Here is a 12,555-nt window from a genome sequence, read left to right on the forward strand (position 1 = left end):
TAGACCCCAAGGGCTATAAAACTGCACATATCTTTTGACCTGGCAACACCACTACTAGCTCTGTATCCCAAAGAGACCAAAGCAAAAGTACAAAAATATTTACAGCAGCTTTTTTTAGGGTGGCAAAGAACTAGAAAATTGAGGGCTTGCCCATCAGTTGGGGAATGGCTATAAAAGCCATTGTGATGTATGACTGTGATAATACTGTTGTACTATAAGAAATGACAACAGGACTCAGAAAACCACGGAAAGACGTGAACTGATACAAGATGAAATGAGCAGAACCAAGAGAACGCTGTACACAACAACAACAACGCTGTACAATATTCTGATCAATAAAATGATCCAAAACAACTCCAGAGCACTCGTGATAAAAATGACACCCATCTCCAGGGAGAAGTGATGGTGGCTGAGAACAGGCTGAAGTGTGCTTTTGTTTACTGTATCGCTCTTGTTTGTGTGTGTGTCTTTTTTTGCAATGTGATTACTATGGAAATATGTTTTGCATGACTTCACATGCATAATCAATATCATACTGCTTGACTTCTGAAGGGGTGAGGAAGGGGAGAGAGGGAAAAACAGAATCTGGAACTCAAAATTTTAAAAAATAAATGTTAAAAAAATTTTCATGTAATTGCAAAATATTTAACAAAACAAATAAAAATATATTTTTTGAAAAGAAAAACTAAAGAACTCAGATCCAGGCAATAACCAACCATGTTTCCAGAGAAGCATATTATTCATGTCCTGAGTGAGGGGGGAGGGGCTCATGGTACAGAAAAAAAACACGTATTTTGGGGCATTATCACTGTATGAATTTGTTTTGCTTGACTATGCTTATTTACTAAAGAGTGACTTCTTTTTTTAAAAAGCCTTTAATGGGGCGGGGGAGAGTTCTCAATTTTAAAAATAGATTAAATTAAAAAAAAAATCTATACCTCTATGGTATATCCTGCAGGCAATTAACATTGAGACCATAGTACACTTAACCAATAAGAGAGATATATTCCTGGCCTCTTACCTTTTCTTACTCTTAACAATTTCAATTGAAATAAAGTAGCTGCACAAGTAGTCATAATCTTTGACCTTGGAATCCCAGTACAGGAAATATGTCCCAAGAAAGTAAAAAAAAAAACAAACCATGAGAAGTTTCATATATACCAAAGTATTTTTAGCAGTACTTTCTATGGTAGTAAAAGTTGTAAACAAAGTGGGTACCTACTGACTAGGGTCTAGTTAGACAAACAGTGGTACAGGAACATAATAGAACAGCACTACGGGATCATGGAATCATCAACTGAAGTGAAAGAGATCACAGAGGCCATCTAGTCCAACCCTCTCATTTTACAAATGAGGAACTAAAGGCCTAAAGAAGGTTATAACTAATAATACTCTGACGTGTTATGAACCTCAGCTTTCCTGGCTCAAAATCCAACAATTTATTCACGATGCCAGGCTGAATAATAATTCAAATGCACTGTAAAAAGAGGAAAGAGGAAGAGGGAGAAGGAGAGGGGGAAGAGGGGAAAGGAGAGGGGGGGAAGAGATATTGATTTAGAGAATCAAGAGAAGACTTACATGAACTGATGGAAAATGAAGCAAGCAGAACCAAGATAATATACACAGTAACCATAGTAACATGTATGAAAACAATCCTGAAAAGTGGCCAATCTTTGATAAACTGGAAGGACTAACCTTATCATAAGGAAAAAGATGATAAAATATTTCCTTTCTTTCCAAAGAAGCTAGGAGGACATAGGACAGAATGTTACTGATGCTGTCAAACTCAGTTGCTCTATTAATCAGTTTTACTTAATCTCTCTTGTTACAGGGAAAGATTCAATGGACAAAGAGAATTTCAGAATATGACTGGTATAAAAGCAAAAGGCATCAATTTAATTTTTTTAAATGAGGTAACCAGGTTTGATGATCTCTTCTCCTTAAGAGCTTTATAATTCCTTATTAGTGATACAGACATGTCAACATCTGATTTCATTACACTAGACGAATCTCCAAGATGAGTTTAATGAAAGAAAGGCCCTATAGGAAAAGTCAGGCAGAGAATTATGCATACAGTTACCTAGGAATGGTCTGGGAATGAGCTCTTCTAAATAAGAGCAGTTTCTAGTTGAGATAATCTGCAATCATTTATCAAGTTATCTACTCTGTATGTGAGGCATAAATGTCTGAGGTTTTATATTCTACCCTTAATTCAAAGGATTTTGATATAAAATTCTTTTTAAAATGTGCAATCTATCTCCCTTGCGTGTGTGTATGTATGTATGTATGTATGTATGTATGTATGTATGTATGAATATAGTGACTTAGGATACAAAGTATCTTTAATACTAATATCATACTGATATACTAATTTGAGGAAAGAATCTTACATGATACGCAGTGGTGGTGGAAAGGAGACTATGTGGACTAAGGAAGAGCTAGGTTTAGTTATAGTTCTAAGGTTTACTAGTTCTGTAATCATATGCAAGTTTTTTAGCTCTTCTGACTTTAGTTTCTTCCTGTGTAAAATAGGAAGTAAATGCTTACCTCACAGGACTTGATAAGAAAGAAAACACTTTTCTGATCTTATAGTGTTATATACAAATATAAATTGTCACATACAATTTATAATTAACATCAAAATAACCATGCAAGCTTGTATTATCATCCCTATTTTCCACCTTAAAAAAGATGCACTCTACTCAAAGTTAATGTGAAAACCATTACTTTCCAAAAGAAAAAAATGAGGGACAAATTACTTATGTCTACAAAAGAATTATCTGTTTTATGTATGATTTCATCATAAGATTGTAATTAAAATAGGATTCAAACTGCACATTTTTATTCAAAAGGATTTATTAAGGGCCATCTCTGTGCAAGGCTTTATGGGGAATAAAAAGGAAAGACACCACCATCCCTATGACAGAATTTAAACTGTGTTAAAGGCAGCATGACCCAATAGAGTGCTAGATAAATCTTCAGGAGATCGGAGGTCAAGTCTCACCTTATATTTACTAGCGTAGAAACACACCTAAGTTAATTAAACTTTCAGAACCTCAGTTTTCCTCATCTATAGGGTCATTTTGAGGAAAACCTTAAAATACTATATAAATTTGAGTTATTATTGCATTATGTAAGACAAATCTGAATAGGAAGATATTGATCAAGTTTGCTGAATTGTCAAAGTTCACACATGTCCAGAAGATGGAAGCAAATATAAATAGCAGAAGTCTACACCAAGCCATGGCCCAAAGAGCCAAAGGTGGTAAAGGAAGCAAAACTGGTTGGGGTGGGGGGGCGGGGCGGAGGTTGCTTTTTAGCTTCCTGGGGAAGGTCTTCTGCTTGGAGTGAATGGAAAACTGATAACAAGACAAAATGGAGCCAGAAAGGACCAAAAATGTCTGTGGTGAGAATGGGGGAGCCCTGAGCCACCACTGATCAGTTCAAATCACATGTCCCAGATGAAATACATGCCAGCCTTCTTAAAAAAAATCAGAAGATGTGATTGCTTGGCCATTGTCTATGATCTCTGAAAGACCAAGGAGAACAGGGGGAGGAACTGAAATGGGTAAATGTGCTGATGTGAAAAAAAGGGAAGAGAAAGGAGTCATGATACGGAGAGCCAGGTATACTGACTCATACAGGCAAAGTTATAGAAACGGGGTTCTTCACCATGCATCCTGGCACCCTGGCAAAACCATCAAGCCCTTCTCAGAATGTTTGCTGCCTACATCCATAATTGAAGGAAATGCCAAATTTCATTTGTTTTATCACCCAAGTTTCCAAGTTCTCAAACCCCAGGTTAGGAAGCCATGTTCTAGAATGTATTTTTAAAAGGATGAATAGAATAGTTAACATATACAAAAAGAAGCAAAGATCAATTATAAGGAGAAAATGCAGTTTTATCAAAGACAGGCCATGACAGGTAGAGGTAAGATGGCACAGATGCAGGGAGAATTGCAGCGAGCTCCCCACCAAAATGCAGGAAGGGAGAGGGGGAGGGGGAGAGGGAGGGAGGAAGAAAGAGGGAGAGGGAGAGGGAGCGAGTGTGCACCGCGCACACCCAGTTATGGCTGCTAATGGCTGCCCTTGTGACGGTTAGAACTGAACAGGCTGACTTAGCTGTACTGTAAGTTTGGTTTGGGGACGACCCCAGCAGGGGGTCAGAGAGGTTTTGGGATGGCGAGGCTCCATGTTGTGATATCGGGTTTGGGGTTCCTTGCTGTTATGATGAGGTGGGCTGACTGGCTGTGGGAGCTGAACATTTGGTTATGGGATATGGTTCTCTGGTATCTGAATAAATGTTACACTTCTCCCTTCTTTATGGAGAGTCTCTTATACTTTGAGACATAGGGACATTTACGATTATCGCTGATGTGTTTACTGCCTTACTGATACAGAAGAGGAGGGGGAGGGATTTTTTGCTTAATTAAAAAAAAACCACACAGGTCATGACAATAGTCATTCACCAACAGGGAAGTGGTAAAAGGAGATGCAGAGGCAATTTTCAACATACTATCAACAACTATATGAAAGAATAATCCAAATCCAAAAAGAAAAAAGGTAAAACAAATCATACCCATCACGTTGGCAAAGATGACCAACATGAAGAGAGGCTGCCAGAAGACAGGCCCACTAATGGACTGTTGGTAGGATGGTGAATTAGTGCAACAATTCTAGGAAACCCTTGGAACAATACTAGAAAAGCCACTACGCTATATATATGTGAACCTAGAAATAAAGACTTCTACTAGACGTATGCCCTAACAAGGTTATAAACAAAGGGAACAGTCCCACAGAGACAAAAATATCCATAGCAGCACAGAATGGCTGAATAAATTAAGGCATATGAATATTGACAGATTATATTCTTCCAAATATGAAGAATTCAGAAACACTGGGGGGACCCTGCATCTTAGCACAGAGCCTGGCACACTTAGTAGTAGGCACTTAATAAATGCTAGCTGACAAGGGACACAAAGAAAAAGTGAGGTGATAGTGAACAGCCCCTCAAAAGCTGGAGGGCATGTTTGGAATGGTGTGGGAAGGATTCCTGCTCAGGTACAACAATGGAGAGTCTGTGATCACACTTAAAAGGATTATCATTCTAGACACATGAATAAAAGCCTAGGATAGTATGTCTGGAGTCAAGATGGCAGTGTCATAGGATCCTGTATCGAGAGCTGGAAGGGACTCTAGAAGCCATCTCATCCAACTCTGTATGACAAAGATAGCCTGAGGCACAGGGGTAGGAAGGTCTATGGTCATCACACAGGCAGTAAACATCTGAGGAGGGATTTAAACCTAGTCTTGTGACTTCAAACCCAGTGTTCTTTCCACTTGACTCCCTCTGCTAGGTCTAGTCTGGCTGAAGAGACACACTAGTAGTTCTACGACCCTAGGCAGCAAGTCACCTAACCATTCAGTGCCCCAGGCAATTATAGGGATGCCTGTTTGCATTCCTGGAGGACAGTTCCACACTGGTGACTTCCTACAGGTCCAGACCAGAAATTTAAAGCAAACAAAATAAAGTAACTTAAGTATAAATGTAACAAAATTATAAAGATCAAGTAGGACTTAAATGAAGAAAGATGAGAAGATACTCCCAACCCACTTCTTCAAAAAGGTGGGAGATCCACAGGTGGGACACACTGCACATGTTTTCAGACTTTTTACTGTATTGATCAGTTATGAGGATTTTTTCCTTTTTATTTTTTTGGGGGGTTGTTAAAAATATTGTTATATGCAATATAACACATCTAGAGATATATCTATATACAGTTATATCTATACACGGGATATATAAGGGATTCTGGGGAAAACTATTCTAATATAAAAACAGAAGTCATCAATAAAAAAAATTTTAAGTGTATTTGCTAATAACAGAAAAGTGAACATTCCCCTAATTAATGAATTTACTAATTGTTCGTCCCTACTTTGATGCAGGTCTTAGTCAACAACAAAGGAAAAGAAGAAAAGAAAATGCAGACTTACCAAATGTAGATTCTTTGTCAATAATTTTTCAAAGAACTTTTTCTGCTAATTCAGTTCACATTGAAACCTACAAAAGAAAACCCATAGTTATAAAACATAAAAATCTCAATCAAGATTAAGCTATTTCCAATACCTACAACAGTATGCTCTCTACCATAAACTGAGACATTAGCCTAATAACACTCGTTCTTTAGTGTTTAGAACATGCCAGCATGTGATGATGATGATGACGACGATGATGATGATATTCTTATTAATGCATCAGCTAGTGATTTCAAGAATGTTTCGTGGTTCTGGAACAAAAATTGCTAAGCATCAATATAACCTTCAGAAACTGGACCCACAGGCTCATAGAATGTTAAAATTAGGAGAGACCTTACAAGTTATTTTGTACAACCTTGTTCATTCAACTCAAAGAGAAGCTGAGGCTCAGAGAGGAGAAAGGAGAAGGCCTGTGGTATTATAGCTTTCCAAGAACCCAAACACAAAGCATGTTAAAATATTTATCTCAATAGAGAACAACATAGAAAGAAGAGTCCCACTTTCTATCTCCTTTGATGTGTACATGAACACTTACTTTTAAGACTGTTTAAGATCATGGCTAATAACCTTGGACTTTTTAGTTTAAGGAGTTAAATGCGCATCATTTGGTTTACTAAGGGATCTAGCCTTTTATATTTAAGACCCAGTCCAATGCCCTTTTAAAGGTGAAATACAAGGAATTCTTGCATCAAGTATGCTTCAATTTGACCTTTCTAGGGACAAAAGAACTTAGCAGCTTCCTACTTTGTGGATGATTTCCCTTCAGAGGTTCAGAGACAGACAGTTCATTCCATTGGGCCAATAAGAGCATGTTGAAATATCTGAAGTCACACAAAGCAAGCATGTATAAAGGGCATAGTAAAATCTTAAAATTAAAGAGGCAGTTGAATTGACAGAACATTTGCTCCCATAATCAGGAAATTAATTCTTTTGCAGCTGAATATAATCAATGGAAACATGTTCCCTCTCTCCTTTGTGGCTATTTAAAACCCCTTCCTTGGGTTTAAGAAAAGACGGGCACACAAATACACTGTTGGTGGAGCCCAACTATTTTTTAAATCACTTTGGAATTAAACTAAAAGGTGACTAAAATGTGATATACCCTTTGACCCAGAGACTCTACTGTGAAGTATCCTAAGGAAGTACAAGACAGAAAGTTCCTAGAGATACCACATTATTACAGTACTTGTGGTAGCCAAGAACTGGAAACAAAATCAAAAGAAGAATGCTAAACAAATGGTGGTGCACAAATGTAATGGAATACTGCCACATGCTAGCAAGTGTCTTAATTTAATGCATCCAAAGAATTCAGGAAAGCATGAGAAAACTTATAGGAACTGATGCAGAGCAAGAAAACAACATAGACAATGATCACAACCATGTGAATGGAAAGAAAACTGAACCAGTTTCATAAGCCGACTTGGCCCCACAGAAGAGACGAGAAAACACACCTGCCTCCCTTCCTTGCAGAGGTTGAGGACTAGGCGTGTGGGATACTGCAAAGATCATCAGGCTGGGTGGGGGTGTTGGTCAGTTTCTGCAGACCTGCTTTTTTCCCCTTTCTCTTTATTTTTTTGTTACTAAGGACAGCTCCCTGAGTAAGGAAAGGGGTGGAAGATCAGACTGGAAAATGAAGCTGATGTAAAAAAAAAATTGTTTTTAAATTAAAATTTGTCTCCTTAAAAGTTCAGCTCAGGATCCAATTCTTTCATGGAGCTTCCTCAGTATTCCTTCCTTGTTCAAACTTTCGTTTGGCTCTTACCCACATCCCAAGCTATTCCTTTTAACATACTTCTCTGTGGCCGCCCCCTTCCCCAACCCTATAAAGTAGATGCAAGCTGTTCTTGAGGCCGGCAATGGCTGTTTTTCATCCTGATGGTCGAAATGGTCATCACAAATGGCCATCAATGCCCATATTGGATACATCATAAATGTTCTGGCCTGGAATGCTCTCCCTCCTCACCTCTGCCACCTGACTCCCTGAAAGACTCAGCTCAAATTTCGTACCTGTAGGAGTCATTTCCTGGGGTCCTCAACCCTTTTTAACCATGCCACAAGTAATCATTTCCCCCTGAATGTTTATTTTATGTACTATTTTTTCTAAGAAGACACTGTCTGATGTAGTTTGTAGGCTCCAAAATTTAAAAAGCCTTCCAAATTAAGGCAATGAGTTACTTAGAACCAGTTAGACACAGTTAAAGAATGTCAGACTTGTAAGAGACCTTGGAATCACAGAAAAGAGAATGCAAAGGTAGAACTGGATGGGAATGACTAGATCATCTCATCACTCAATGAAAACTGCTCTCTCCAAAGTTACCAATGATTTCTTAAATGCCCAATCCAAGGGCCTCTTCTTTACCCTTCTGGACCTTTCCAGTCAGTCAGTCAATAAACATTTAAGCACTTACTATGTGCCAGGCACTGTGTTAAGTGCTGAGGATACAAAGAAAGGCAAGCTCCCAGTCTAAGAGGGGAGACAGCAAGTAAACATGCCAACAGACTGCAGACCAGATCAACCGAAGTAATCAACAGCATCTGAAACTGCTCATCTACTATCCTTGTGAATGCTCTCTCCTCTCTAGGCCCTGCCCTAACACGGCCCACTCCCAGCTCCATCGCACCCACCAATCCTGGGTAACAGCCCAAGGCTTTGTCTTGAGTCCTCTTCTATTCTCCTCTATATTATATCACTTGGGGATCCTATCAGCAACCAGGGATTCAATGGGTATACAGTAATTCCCAGATCTGTATCTCACACACACACATACACACACACACCCCTTTCTCAATAGGCTTCCATGGCTCCCTATTACTTCTGGGATCAAAACTCTGCCATGCAAAGTCCTTCAGAACCTGACCTCTTCCAACCTTTCTCTATGCTCTCTATTTATTCTTCTTCTAACAAGATACTCTATCTCCTGCCACTATCCTTCCCACTGGTTCCCCCTGCTTAGAAAGCTCTTGTCCCCTCACTTCCTCCTTGCGGCTTCCTCATTCCCGACCCATCCCAGTCCCCATCTCTGTACCACACACCCCCTCCAGCTGCTAGTGACTTTCCCTCTGAGATGACCTTCCATATACTCTGTATATATCTTGCATATACCCAATTATTTACTTGTTGTCTCTCCCATCAGAATATGAGCTCCTGAAGGGCTCATATTCCTAACTGGCTCCTTTCTTTTGTTTCCCCAGTTTAACATAATGCATGGCATAGAGTAAGAGCTTAATAAATGTTTGCCAATTCACTGATAGATAAGAAAACTGAGACCCAGAGAGAGGCAGTGCCTTATCAAATGAAGGTGACAGCTCCTGTGGCAGAGCTGAGACTCCAAGTCAGAAGACCTGGGTTCAACATCCAACCTTCCAACTCTCTTCATTTATTAATGAAGAATCTGAAACCCAGAGAGAACAAGTAACTTACAAGATCATAGACATATGCAGTTCAGAGACACAAATGCACATGTTCTGACCTTCAAGCCAGGGTTCTTTCCACTGTCACTCTTTTGGTCCAAGTTATTAAAATATAAAAATGACAACCTGACCTTACAAATCACATCCAAGGAGACCACCCTTCGGATGGGTAGAAGACTTCTATCCTGTTGGCAGGATCCTCTGTTAAGTCATGGGAGAATACACAGGATCAAAAGGCATAATGGAGAATATAGATGGCCAGAATCCCTCCTTCAGTGAGGTCACAAAACCTCTAAAGTACTAAAGAAATACCATTCACATGGTACCAAACTTTCCTTACAGACTCACTAGACATTGACCCCGAGGAGTTTTCTTCTTGATCCTGGCTGTCAGTCTCTTGCCTCTTCAATTGACCCACTATGCCACTGCATTCTTAAAGTACCAATCTGACCTCATCACTTCTGCGCTCAAAAAGCTACAGCAGCTCCCTAGCACCTGGAGGAGCAAACTTCAACTCTCTTCAGTGTGCCATTTAAAGCCCCCTCACTATTTGGCACCAGTCAACTTTCCAGGTTTATTTCTCCTTTTCATACTCTTTTACAGGTTGCCCTTCTCCAGGATCATGCGCGGAATGAACTTCCTCCTCAGTTCAAATTCTTCAAATCCTTAGCTTCCTTCAAGGGGGCTCATCTGCCACATCTTATGAAAAGTATATCCTGATCCCCTCTATACTGGCTTCATGTACCTGCACCTAATGAATCGTCCTGCACACAGAAGACACTTTATTCTTATTGGATTAAAGTGCAAAACCCATCAACTGTAAAATATTTATTTAGCTCTGCCTTGTACTACATGCTCTGGGCTATACAAAGACAGATACACTGTCCCTGCCTTCAAGAAGCTTAAAATATTACTGAAAGATACAAACAGGTGAGAAATGAAAGAAAAATTGAATATAGGAAATGCCATAAAGACAAGACAAGATTAATTGCCAGGTTATTTCACATAGGCAGGAAGTGCAATCTTGGAATGCACAAATATAGGCATCCTTTCCAAAACAAGGAAGGGAACAGTCTAAGGATATGCTTGATAAATGGCTTAATAATTGGCTCTCCAGAAAAAATGGAGAAAAACAGCAAAGCCGCAGATGCCCGGCATTTCTGTGTTTACTCTGCATAATCGTTAGCATGCTCTCCATCACTTTCTTAAGCCCAGACAGCCAACAAGATACTAATGAATTGAGCCTGACCTGTGACATTCGCCAATTTCCAACATGTGAATGCTCACACTTTATGAAAATTTAACAAGCAGACATAAGCCAGTCTGAGCTGGCTCCAGCACCCACCAGGTGTAGTCCCACTGACCTTGTCTTGGTCAGACTGCTCCATTCAGCTCCCTCTCTCCTCATCTCCATCTCGTAACTTCCCCCAGCTTCATATCTCAGCTACAGTTCCACCTTCCACAAGAAGCCTTAGCTGAGCTCCATTTATGCCAATGCCTTCATTCCCTGGATATACAGGCAATGGAGGCAGTGAGGTGGTGCACTCAATAGAGAACTGGGCCTGGAGTCAGGAAACTTGAGTTCAACTCCAGCCTCAGACACTTACTAGCTGCGTGACCCTGGGCAAGTCACTTAACCCTGTTTGCCTCAGTCTCCTCAACTATAAAATGGGCTGGAATAGGAAATGGCAAACCACTCCAGTCTCTTTGCCAACACCCCAAATCGGGTCACGAAGACTCAGACACAACTGAAACCAGTACACAACAATAATACAGTCAATTCTCAACATTCACCTGTTTAACTTTCTCAACTTCAAGCATTCATGTGATTTTTATTAGTAGCTTCATTTTCACTTTTGTGTTGGCAACTGAGCACATTTGCAGCTATGTGCAGTAGAGAAAAAAAAAAGGTGTGATGCCACAAGTTTATATCTGCAAAAAGGAGGAAAGTCCTCATAAAAGTGTTGGTGAATACTCCTCAGAAAGTGCTACTCTCTCAAGCTGAGCTGGCCTAGAGAGCCTCCTGCCTCCCCAACTGCCCATGCCAAGGGGCTGCCTGCCCCAGCTAGGGTTCCAAGCTCACACCTGGGACTCACCCCAGAGGCATGTGCTTTTCACAGGGGAACAGTTTCAAGGATCCAAGAAGGAGATCAGAGATGGCAGACTGATCCTTTCCCTTTTTTATCTTGGGGTTCTTCTGACATCCCAGCCTCCTGCCCCCCAGCCTAGTGCAGTCTCTCCTCTCCTTTGCATTTTGTGGGTTATTTCATGGTTACTGTGTTAGCAAAAGTGCATTATCAGAATTAATGTTTTATTATAAAGAATTATTTGCAGAAAAGTGTATTTTCAACAATCTCTAGCAAAAGATTAGTTTTTGGCTGTCACAGGGCACACTGATTTCTAGGAACGTTACCCCCCAAAAGCTTGAGACTTGACTGGGGCTTGTTTACACACAGCTGTTTGCAGACGATCTCTTCCATTAGTGCATGAGTTCCTTTTGGTCAGGCATCATTTTCTGTTTTTCTATAGGTACCCAGCACGTAGTACAGTACCCACCACATACCAGGTGTTTAATAAACATTGGTTCATAATTCTTCAAAATCTGGGAAGGGCACTGCCAAACTACAGAATGCTCTGAAGTGGTGACCAAGGTGGTGAGGGCATTGGAGGCAAGACCAGCCAAGGCTGGATTTAAGTACTAAGGATGGTCCAAAAAAGAGAAGGCTTAATAGTATTTAATGATGAAAAAGCAGTATATGGAAGAGGGAGTAGCTTTGTTTAATTTTGCCCCAGAGGGCAGAATTGGGACAATATTAGACATTGCAGAGCAGATTCCAGATCAACATAAGAAGATTTTTTTTTTAATTTAGAGCTGTCCAAAAGTGTGATGGGCGGCTTCTAGGGCAAGTAGGTTCCTATCACTGGAGGTCTTCAAGTGAAGGCTGAATTATAACTTCTTGTAAGTATAACTTTCGATCAGATTTGAGACCCACCATATGTCCCCTGAGGGCCCCTACAATCCTAAACTTCTGTAATTCTAGAATTCCAGAGAGATCCCTGGGGATATAGAGTAGCCAAGAAAGGCTTTGAGCAAAAATAGCAAAGCAG

General features: G+C 40.0%; 1 protein-coding gene across 4 annotated transcripts in view; it reads right to left on the reverse strand.

The window, feature by feature from the left end:
• MTMR3 (myotubularin related protein 3) overlaps nt 1-12,555 on the reverse strand; it is a 186,641-nt gene that overhangs the window by 81,020 nt on the left and 93,066 nt on the right. For all 4 annotated transcript variants that reach the window (XM_036757345.1, XM_036757361.1, XM_036757337.1 and 1 more), the window contains exon 2: nt 5,995-6,061. The gene's annotated coding sequence lies outside the window, so the exon portion shown is untranslated. The remainder of the gene's footprint in view (nt 1-5,994; nt 6,062-12,555) is intronic.

This window comes from Trichosurus vulpecula, chromosome 1, assembly GCF_011100635.1.
Source record: "Trichosurus vulpecula isolate mTriVul1 chromosome 1, mTriVul1.pri, whole genome shotgun sequence".
NCBI classification, from domain to species: domain Eukaryota; kingdom Metazoa; phylum Chordata; class Mammalia; order Diprotodontia; family Phalangeridae; genus Trichosurus; species Trichosurus vulpecula.